The following is a 9,060-nucleotide window of genomic DNA, read 5'->3' on the forward strand; positions in this document are numbered from 1 at the left end:
AACTGTGTCAAAACACTTAGCTGATTGCAAAGCCTGGCCTGGTCTCTCTCTGCAAATTTACTTTCCCTAAGATGTTCCAGTTTTGAGAGGCCTGACAACAAAGGGCTCAGAGGTATTGCCAGTTGACATAGATTCATGCTGTGCTACCGGTTTATGCCGGAGGTTTCCCTGGCACTTAGAATTAAGAAACGGCACAAGCCAAGAGAGTATTTGCTTTCATTTGTCAATGCAACATCAATACTTCTTATAAAGAGTAGACAAGAGTGTAAAAGTAATGATTATTATAGTGACAACCACGGGAATCAACTAGCTTATAAAAGATTGTTCCTCTCCCTCTTACTCTCAGATTAGGAACCACCAGATTCAGCAAGTTTAGGAAAATATAGTAGAAGAGAGAGCCTCATGGTAATGCCTGTGTGGTTAAGGTACACCAGAGTGACCAGTTAAAGGATAATGAAAAAAGAGATGACAGATAGAAAGAAGGGGAAAAGAAGATGTACCCCATAAGAAAATAATGTTTGCATAAAAATGGCACAATTTGACACAAGAAGTATCAAATCAATAAACACATCTAATGAGCATACATAAGAAAAACAGTTCCCTAAATATGAGATCATTGGCCTTTATTTGATATAGAGGCCCAGTGCACAAAATTTGTGCATGGGTAGGGTCCCTAGTGGCTGCCGGCTGTCAGCCGGGGCCTTCTTTCATTCTGTACCACCCCCTGGTGGTTAGTGCATGTTATAGCAAGCAATCAAACTCTTGGTCAGTCAAACTCCCAAGGGGACACTTTGCATATTACGCTTTTATGTATATAGATGAGAGCAAGTGTTAATCAGAATTGTCACAAAATGGTTAAACTCCCTAACCATTTTTTTCACAGATGCATAATTATATCAATAGACTTTTTATTGAACACATTACCACTGTAAATCAGTGTGTCTGGAGGAAAAAAATAGTGTGCAAAGATAGATAGTCCTGAATTTGAATCAAGTTTCTCTCACTCATTTTCTTAATGTGTAGCCATGGCAAATTATTCTGAGTCTCAGTACCCTAATGTAATAATCAAGATTTTTTTTCTTACTGATGGCTGAGAGCATTTTTAAATAAATGTGCAGTGTTTGACATTCCATATGGTGGCTCCTGTTGCATTGTATTTGTATAGAAGTTTTGGACTTAAAGAATGATAATCAAATTTAGCATTTTGATAATTATGTGAGGGGCAGCAAATACTATCTGCTGGGATTGTGAGCTGGGCTAGTGCTTCGAGGGAAAACTAGAGAGCTGGAAGAACTATAAAGGGGATCTGCTCTGGGGAGTTGTGGGAAGGGTGGATCCAGAAAGAAGGAAGGAAGAAGGCCCAGGTATTGGATACAATGAATGCAAAGGCCTTGCTGATGGGATATGGCTGGGCGGCCAGAGGTTGTTGGTTTCAGAAGTGGGCTGGGGCGTGGGTGAGTGGTACCTTGGAGATGGTTGGGGCGGGGCCTTGGAGCCAAGGGGGCAGGACTGTGGGACGTTGTGATTAAGCCAAGTTTCTCAGCCTGGAGGAGCATTCTCTTTAGGAGGACATTTTGCATCAAGCAAAGACAGGACTGTGAGCTTGCCTTTTTATCACAGCCTCTGAAGTGTAAGGACCGCCTTCCTTGAGGATGAAGCCTGGAGGGGTGGAGTATCCCTGAGGCCATGTCACCCCACCCCCCCATATACCCTCCAGTTTGAGGTATGCTTGATGCCCCCTAAGAACAAAGGTGCATGGATTCTGAGTGGCATAGGTTGGGGGGAAGCTTTTAATTATACATCTAAAATTTAGAAAAATAGCAATGGCCTGCATTGGAAATAATATATATAGTACCTGAAGATTGTCTTTGAAGAAGCAACTAAGCAGCTAGGTTACATCTTGGGAGGAGGGGTAAGGGTAATGCTAATGGTTTTGAAATTGTTAACAAGGTTCATAAATAACATTGCATTATGAGAGATTCTCTAAGGTAATTATTCTTGCTTAGTTTGATTTTAATGTAAACACAGGTATCAGTATCTATTCATTAATTAAACTGAGATAATAATAATATCAACATAATAATATGCACTATTTATTATGTATCATTTGCTTTCCATAAATTTTCAAGGTATTTTCATGACCCAAACATACAAAAGTGATTCTGTGTAAATCGCTCCTTTGTAACTTGTAAAGACACGTGTTTTTTTATTCTTTCTATAAAGAGAAAAAAACTGAGAATGGAAGAAGCAAAACCATGCTAGAAAAACAAGTAGAAGTTCAGTATGATCTTATATATTCTATGTAATTTAAGTTGCATATACTTCTGGTAAAAATGGATTTCTCTAATATTTTCCAGGTATAGATGCGAGGAGAAATTATCCTATATAAATAGTGGTAGTCTGTAAATGAAGTTCAACCTGCCTATCATCATCATTAATGGAAAGTCCTGCAAATTATAAAAACATTATTGCATCTGGACAGAAATGTAAGCATGTGACAGAGAATATTGTAGTTGGGGGTTAGAATATAGGATCGTTCAAGGTGAGGAAGCCACAGGTTCCTTACTGAAGGAGTTGTTTATTATTGACTTCCACATCTCATAAGCTTTTCATATTTGATGAGAGAATTGGAAAGATAGCAGTTTAAGGCCAGGCACACAGAAGTTATGTGTCCCTGACAGCTGAGTTTCTAAGCTGAGATCAGGGTGCTATGCAATTGACTTCCTAAAGGAATTGCATGACACTTATGCAATATTTTTGGTAATGAGAAAATGTTAGCTCACTAAATTAAAGTCTGAGGAAGTACACTGCTATGAGAAATGTGAAGTTGATTATTATTAAAAATGATATTTGATCTGTATCTTAAAGATAATGAATGCCCTTTAGGTCATTCCGTTATTAAGAAATTAGTTTAAAAAGGAAAGACAATGTTGGTCATTCAGAATAAATCTTTACTTCCAGCGTCAAAGCAATTATTCAGGTTTTTAATCCCACTGCCTCTTAATTGGCATATTCAGATAAGTATACATGATCCAAGTTAACTATTTGCCTACTTTTTTTGGATATTTTCTTCCATTGTCTGTGCATAAAGCATAATGCTCGTTTCATGTAAAAATGAAATAGAGTTATTTGCAGTTTTTTTTTCCCTAGTGGTTGAATCAAGTTTGTACTATGATGTTTAAATTAGCCAATCAGAATACAACCTACTTGGAAAGTCATTTCATATTATGACATTTTAAAAAAACATCTTAATCCTCACATAGTCTATGATTTACCACAAAGACTCAGAACGTTATTTTGGGTCATTTTATTTAATTTAACCTAGCCCTACTACAATTTGTGGGGAAATAAGTTAGATCGGCCAAGCAGTTTGCTTCAATAAATCTAAAAACAATTTAAATAGTTATCACGGAATGAGAAAAGAGAGGGCCATCGAGCCTCTGAGAGGGGCATGTTGGATGCTTTGCCAAGTCCATTGATTACCATCTTTATTGTTTTCCCTCCCAGAACCCTAGTCAGATCCGCCTGTCAGCAAAATTGCCATGTTTTTAGGGTCAGTCACATATGGTGAAAACCATGAATCTTTAATCTGGAAATACCATATTTCCTAATGAAAATAGCATTTGAAAAATGCTTTACAATATTTTAAAGCACTGAGTGTTATTATTTCTTGCCCTAAGGGATACTGTTCCTTTTGAAAGCCAATCTTTAGAAATCGGACTTTTTTTTCTCCAGTGTTTTAGAGGTCCTTAAACCAATATACAATGTCAGCTACAACATTTTACACATATTTCAAGACAAATAAGACTTTTTTATTAACAGTTCTATAACCTGGCTGTTTAAGTGCTATAAAATGAAATGTTTTGCTGTCAGAAAGGGTATCATGGGGTCATTGGATAAGTCACCAAGAATGATTTTTTCTGTTTGTTAAAGCATTAGTTTAGCTGCTGATCATTGCGGGATAAAGAAAACCTTTAATTATCATGCCTATCACTTTTTTTTCATCCTATTTATAACTGGTTGAGTCATTATAAGAAAATGACAATAAGCAACCCAAAGTAATTGTTTTGGATAATGTTTTATTCTGTATCTTCTTGTAAATGACCATTTGATGGTCTTTACATTCTCCTGAAAGATTTAAGCTTTCAAGTGCTAGCCATTAATTACTGGAAATAGTATTACATTTTATAAAACACCTCTAGTACTTATAGAAATAACAGGCCTATAGACAAATGTCCTTGACGCAATTAATCAACTAATGATTGCGTGGATGACTGTCTGCTTTGAATAAGAATATACTAATAGATTCTTAAATCCCAGTCTTTTTGAGACTTAAAATTTTTTTTATTTTAAATGATTATTTTAGGTGGCAAAAATACTTCATTTGAGTAAAGGGCTCAACAGCTAAATTAATAAAATTAAAATAACTGACAGGGTCATGTTAAAAAATAAAGTTTAAGCATCAACATGCTAAATATTTTCATTTATCTAATAAGTATGAAATGTAAATTGCAAAATAATTAGAAGGGAAACAATTGACCTTTACCCCATCTGCCTTTGTACAGATATTTATTTAGTTCACTATTTATCATCAGTCTTGTCTGATCATGAGGATCTCCTTGGTCCCTTCATAAAATACTGGTACCCAGAAGTAACTGAACACTTTGTGACATACATTTGGGAAATGTTGACGTTCTGTTTGCATTATAGGTGTACCCCTCAAACTTAAATTCCATATGAATGAGACTTAGAAATCTTGTTAAAATGCAGATGTAGATTCATTTATCACAATGACACCAAGGCTGCTGTTTTGCAGGCCTCGGAGTAGCAAAGCATTCAGAGTCTGCACAGGGTCCCGTCCGGCAGGCCTTCAGTCAGTGCTCACTCCAGTCAGAATCGCTAGGTCCCGGTGCAGAAAACAGCTCCTTTCTTTCCCCCTTTATTCTCCCTCGCCCTAACTCAGTCCTACACAGAAATTTTATTTTACCCTGGTAAACTGAGCACGTATGTTTGTTCTGTTGGAGGTGTGCCATTTCGGTTGAGTATCCTGAGTCCTAATGGTCTGATTCATCCTTTTGGCAGTATTTATTTTAGATTTTAATTTATTTAGCTGCTTCAGTCACATTTGTAAATTACCTTTCAGGATGACTTCTCTTCCTCACAATCACTTTGGCCAGAGACTCACATTTTATTTTAAAAAGCACAAAAGAAAGGAGGAAATGAATGTGATGCCCCCCCCCTCCCCACCCCAGAAAAGGAAATTTAGTCCTCTAATACAGTCATTTAGAAAATGACTGAATGTGTACTTGTTTTTGTATGCTAAATTAGCCTAAATCTACCTAATTATTTTTTAAGCCTATAATGTTACCATGGAGAGTGTGAGGCCAATACTGCCCATTAATTTCTTCAAGAATAAGCTCAAAAGCTAATTCCACCAAGATGATGTGAAAACTAGCAAGCATTTTGGGCGAGACGTCTTAATGAGAAAAATGGCGAAGAGCTGGTGGAGCTAAGATGGAAAGGCAAAGACAGAGACAGCTGCTCTGCACACGTCACAAAAAAACACTCCGATTTTCTCCGATTTTTGGAAAATCCCTAAATTGTTTTCTTTGCCAACACATCTGACTGCCCCACGACAAAATGCCCTCTATGCCCTCTTTGCATCCTCCCAGGTAACCAAGAGCTTTCTCAAGAAAAAGTAAGCAACATTTGCTTTCACATCATCCCCAGCTTTTCCTTCTCTCTCTACTTGCTCTTCTATAAATCAGCATTTTAATTGGGTGAAATGAATTTATTATACACTCTATTGATTATATAAGCCATGTAATATGTTATGATTACTATATATGTCTATTATTTTTTGAAAAAAGGTATAGGTGTTTAGTTCGAAGACTATCTAAATATAATTATGGTAGCCAGCCTCCAATATTAAAAGGCTATTGTGAAGGTAAGAGCAAATGTCTCCTTTTTTACTACAGAAAATCACAATTATATCAACAGGTAACAATCACAAGGAAAAAAATCTCTACCATGCTAAAGAGTTTTTTGTATAATCAGAATTTCAACAAAAGTCTCCTATTTAAATTCAGGGCTTGTATAAGTCAGGTATGGGGCAGGTAATACTTCTCATATATTTTAATTTTTTTTTAATCCTCAATCGAGAATCATTTTCCTTTGATTTTTAGAGAGAGTGGAAGAGAGAAGGAAAAACTGAGAGAAATATCGATGTGAGAGAAACACATCGATTGGTTGCCTCCTGCATGTGCCCTGATCAGGGTCCAGGCCAGGAAGGAGCCTGCAACCTACTTACGTGTCCTTAACCAGAATGGAACCCAGGACCCTTTGCTCCGCAGGCTAATGCTCTATCGACTGAGCCAACCTGGCTAGGGCACTTCTCATATATTTTAATCTCCTACTTTATTTGTCTGTCAGTTCCATAGCAGTGGACCACTTGAGGCCGGGGACTGTTTCTTATTGATATTTGTATCTCCTGCACATACACAGTGCTAGCTCATATTCAGTGAACAAATTTGATTGGGTGGAACTAGAAGACACAGACTTATGACTCTGAAACCTTTTCCAGTGCCATGTCCTTGTCACGATGTTGAACGAATGAATGAATCATGAGTCTCAAGCTTACTTAACATTTCTCACATGCCATGATTTATGATCAAGCTAAGTCATGGCTCCTCTCTGTTAATCCAGTTTCCCAGGATTTTTATTGCTAGCCCTCTGCTAGGAGATGAGTAGTTTATATACTGGGAATGCTTTACCACTTCCTTTTTTTTTTGCAGCTAATGTGTTCTTATCCATGACTCATTTGAGTTTTGCAGATTTTTCTCTAAATTTATAAACAATAACACTTGAGCTCCCTGGCTTTCTCTTCATTACCTTTGTGAATTTGCCCTTGTGTCACTGGTTGGTCAGAGCCAAATAGTAATATAAAATCAATATTGTGTGTGAGGAGATGTGGAGAAGTGGCTGGAAGTATAAATTTTACATTAAGTTCCTGTCTATACACACTTATACTGATTGGGCATAATTGTAAGATTCTCTGATTCTTATTCACCTTAGCCCTATGTGTGCCTTCCTGAGAGCCACAGGACTCCCCTGCTTTGAGGAACTATCTGTACAACTTTCTGGGAAAGGCCAGGGCTTCAGTCCTACAGTTAACCAAATGCAAACCTATCCAGCACCAGTAAAAGGAATGAATAATGCCTGTGTGAGGTATAAGATATCAAGAAAGAAGGGAATGGCCTGGCCAGCGTGGCTCAGTGGTTGAGCATCAGCCTATGAACCAGGAGGTCATGGTTCGATTCCTAGTCAGGGCACATGCCCAGGTCGCAGGCTCGATCCTCAGTGTGGGACGTGCAGGAGGCAGCCGATCAATGATTCTTTCTCATCTTTGATGTTTCTTTCTCTCTGAAATCAATTATATATGTGTGAATTATCTGCATTTATTTACACATTTTTAATAATCCTGAATAGAATCCTCTTGAATACAACCGTTAGATAAAGAATCTTTAATTCATATCTTCATGAAAACAGCCAAGGAACATACTGAGAATGACTGAACCCAATCGGCTGTAATGATGTATGCAATGAACTGTAAACAACACAAACACCAAGCCTCACTACTCAGTGTGGCTCCTGTCCAACAGCATTGGAATTGCCTGGAAGCTTGTTAAAAATGTACAAACTAGGGCTTGCCCCAGACTTACTAAATCAGGGTCGCGTTCTTAACAAGGTCCCCAGGAGATGTGTAGGCGTATTATACTTGAGAAACTACTCTAACAAGTACATAGTACGTATTGATCACACTCGAGTTCCCTTTCACAAAGAAACAGATAGAGTCTTAACCAGTGTGATTAAAGGGATGTAATTGGAGGACAGGAACACTGGTCTGCCCCACATTCTCTTTTGTGTCTGTGCTGCTCCCAAAGTCTACTCTAAACGGGGATTCTTCGGCCTTTCACACTAAGGTTTAGACTTTCCTTAAGTATGCACTCAAATTACAGCCTTTGTGAATTGAGTCTACAGCTGGTAGCTCTCAACCAGGTAGGACTATAGTGCAGAGCAATGTAATGCAAAATGAGGTGAAAAGGTTGGCTGCCCATCTGCAAATTGTCTCCTACTAGTCTGCAGCATAAGGACCTTGGTATCATGTGCATGGGGGGGATAAGGAGCTTGTGCCAGAATGACTTGCATCACAAAGCACACTCTTAATTTTAACTGCTTAATAAGGCTCTCAGTGATGGCAGCAGTGTGTTGGTTTTCATTCAGGCACGAGCCCACAGACGTCCTCATGGACAAGAACTTTAAGTAGCTCAGGCAAAGAGATTAAATGTGGACGGCCTCTCTACTTGTTGTAACGTGAACGTAGTGAGTCATTCCAAGCTCTTCATGTTATAACACCCATTGTATGTACTGCCAGATTCCTAGAATCTAGCACAGAGATGGGCTTCATTATGTGTCTGTTGAGTGTACCAAGTGCCTGGATCAACTCCTGTTGTCCTTTTCTTTTTTCTGGCTTGGATCATGAGCTTCCTGAAGTCAACATGTGGTTGGTCATGCTGACAGGGTCTTCAGCAGAAGCGATTGTAGGGACCAATCACAAAAGTATCAAATATTGCTATAATATTGTAGAAATATTGTGATACCTCAGAAAGCTTCAAGAGTAAAATCTTGCATGTCAGATAATGCATTTTCTACAATGTAAAATTTAGAACATTACTGATGCATATTAAATCAGTTAGATTTTCAAGCTAGAGTAAAAGGATCAAAACAGATGCAATCTTGAAAGGACAAAGGTGAATTTGAATCATAGAACGAATAGGCACAGATCAGCTGTAATTTTTAGCAGGTATTCATGTGCTTCTTGGGAAAAACCTCCTTTCCATTCATGCATGCCAACAAGTTCATTTATCATCTTAAGATGCTTCAGTAGTGATAAGAAAGGGACTAAGTGATGTGATCTAATTTTTCAGACTTGGGAGTTTTAGAGGACGGTCAATGTAGTACTAGGGTGGTCCATTAAAAATAGCATCTCTACACTGTCAG

Source organism: Myotis davidii, unplaced genomic scaffold (assembly GCF_000327345.1).
Source record: "Myotis davidii unplaced genomic scaffold, ASM32734v1 scaffold205, whole genome shotgun sequence".
Taxonomy (NCBI): Eukaryota; Metazoa; Chordata; class Mammalia; order Chiroptera; family Vespertilionidae; genus Myotis; species Myotis davidii.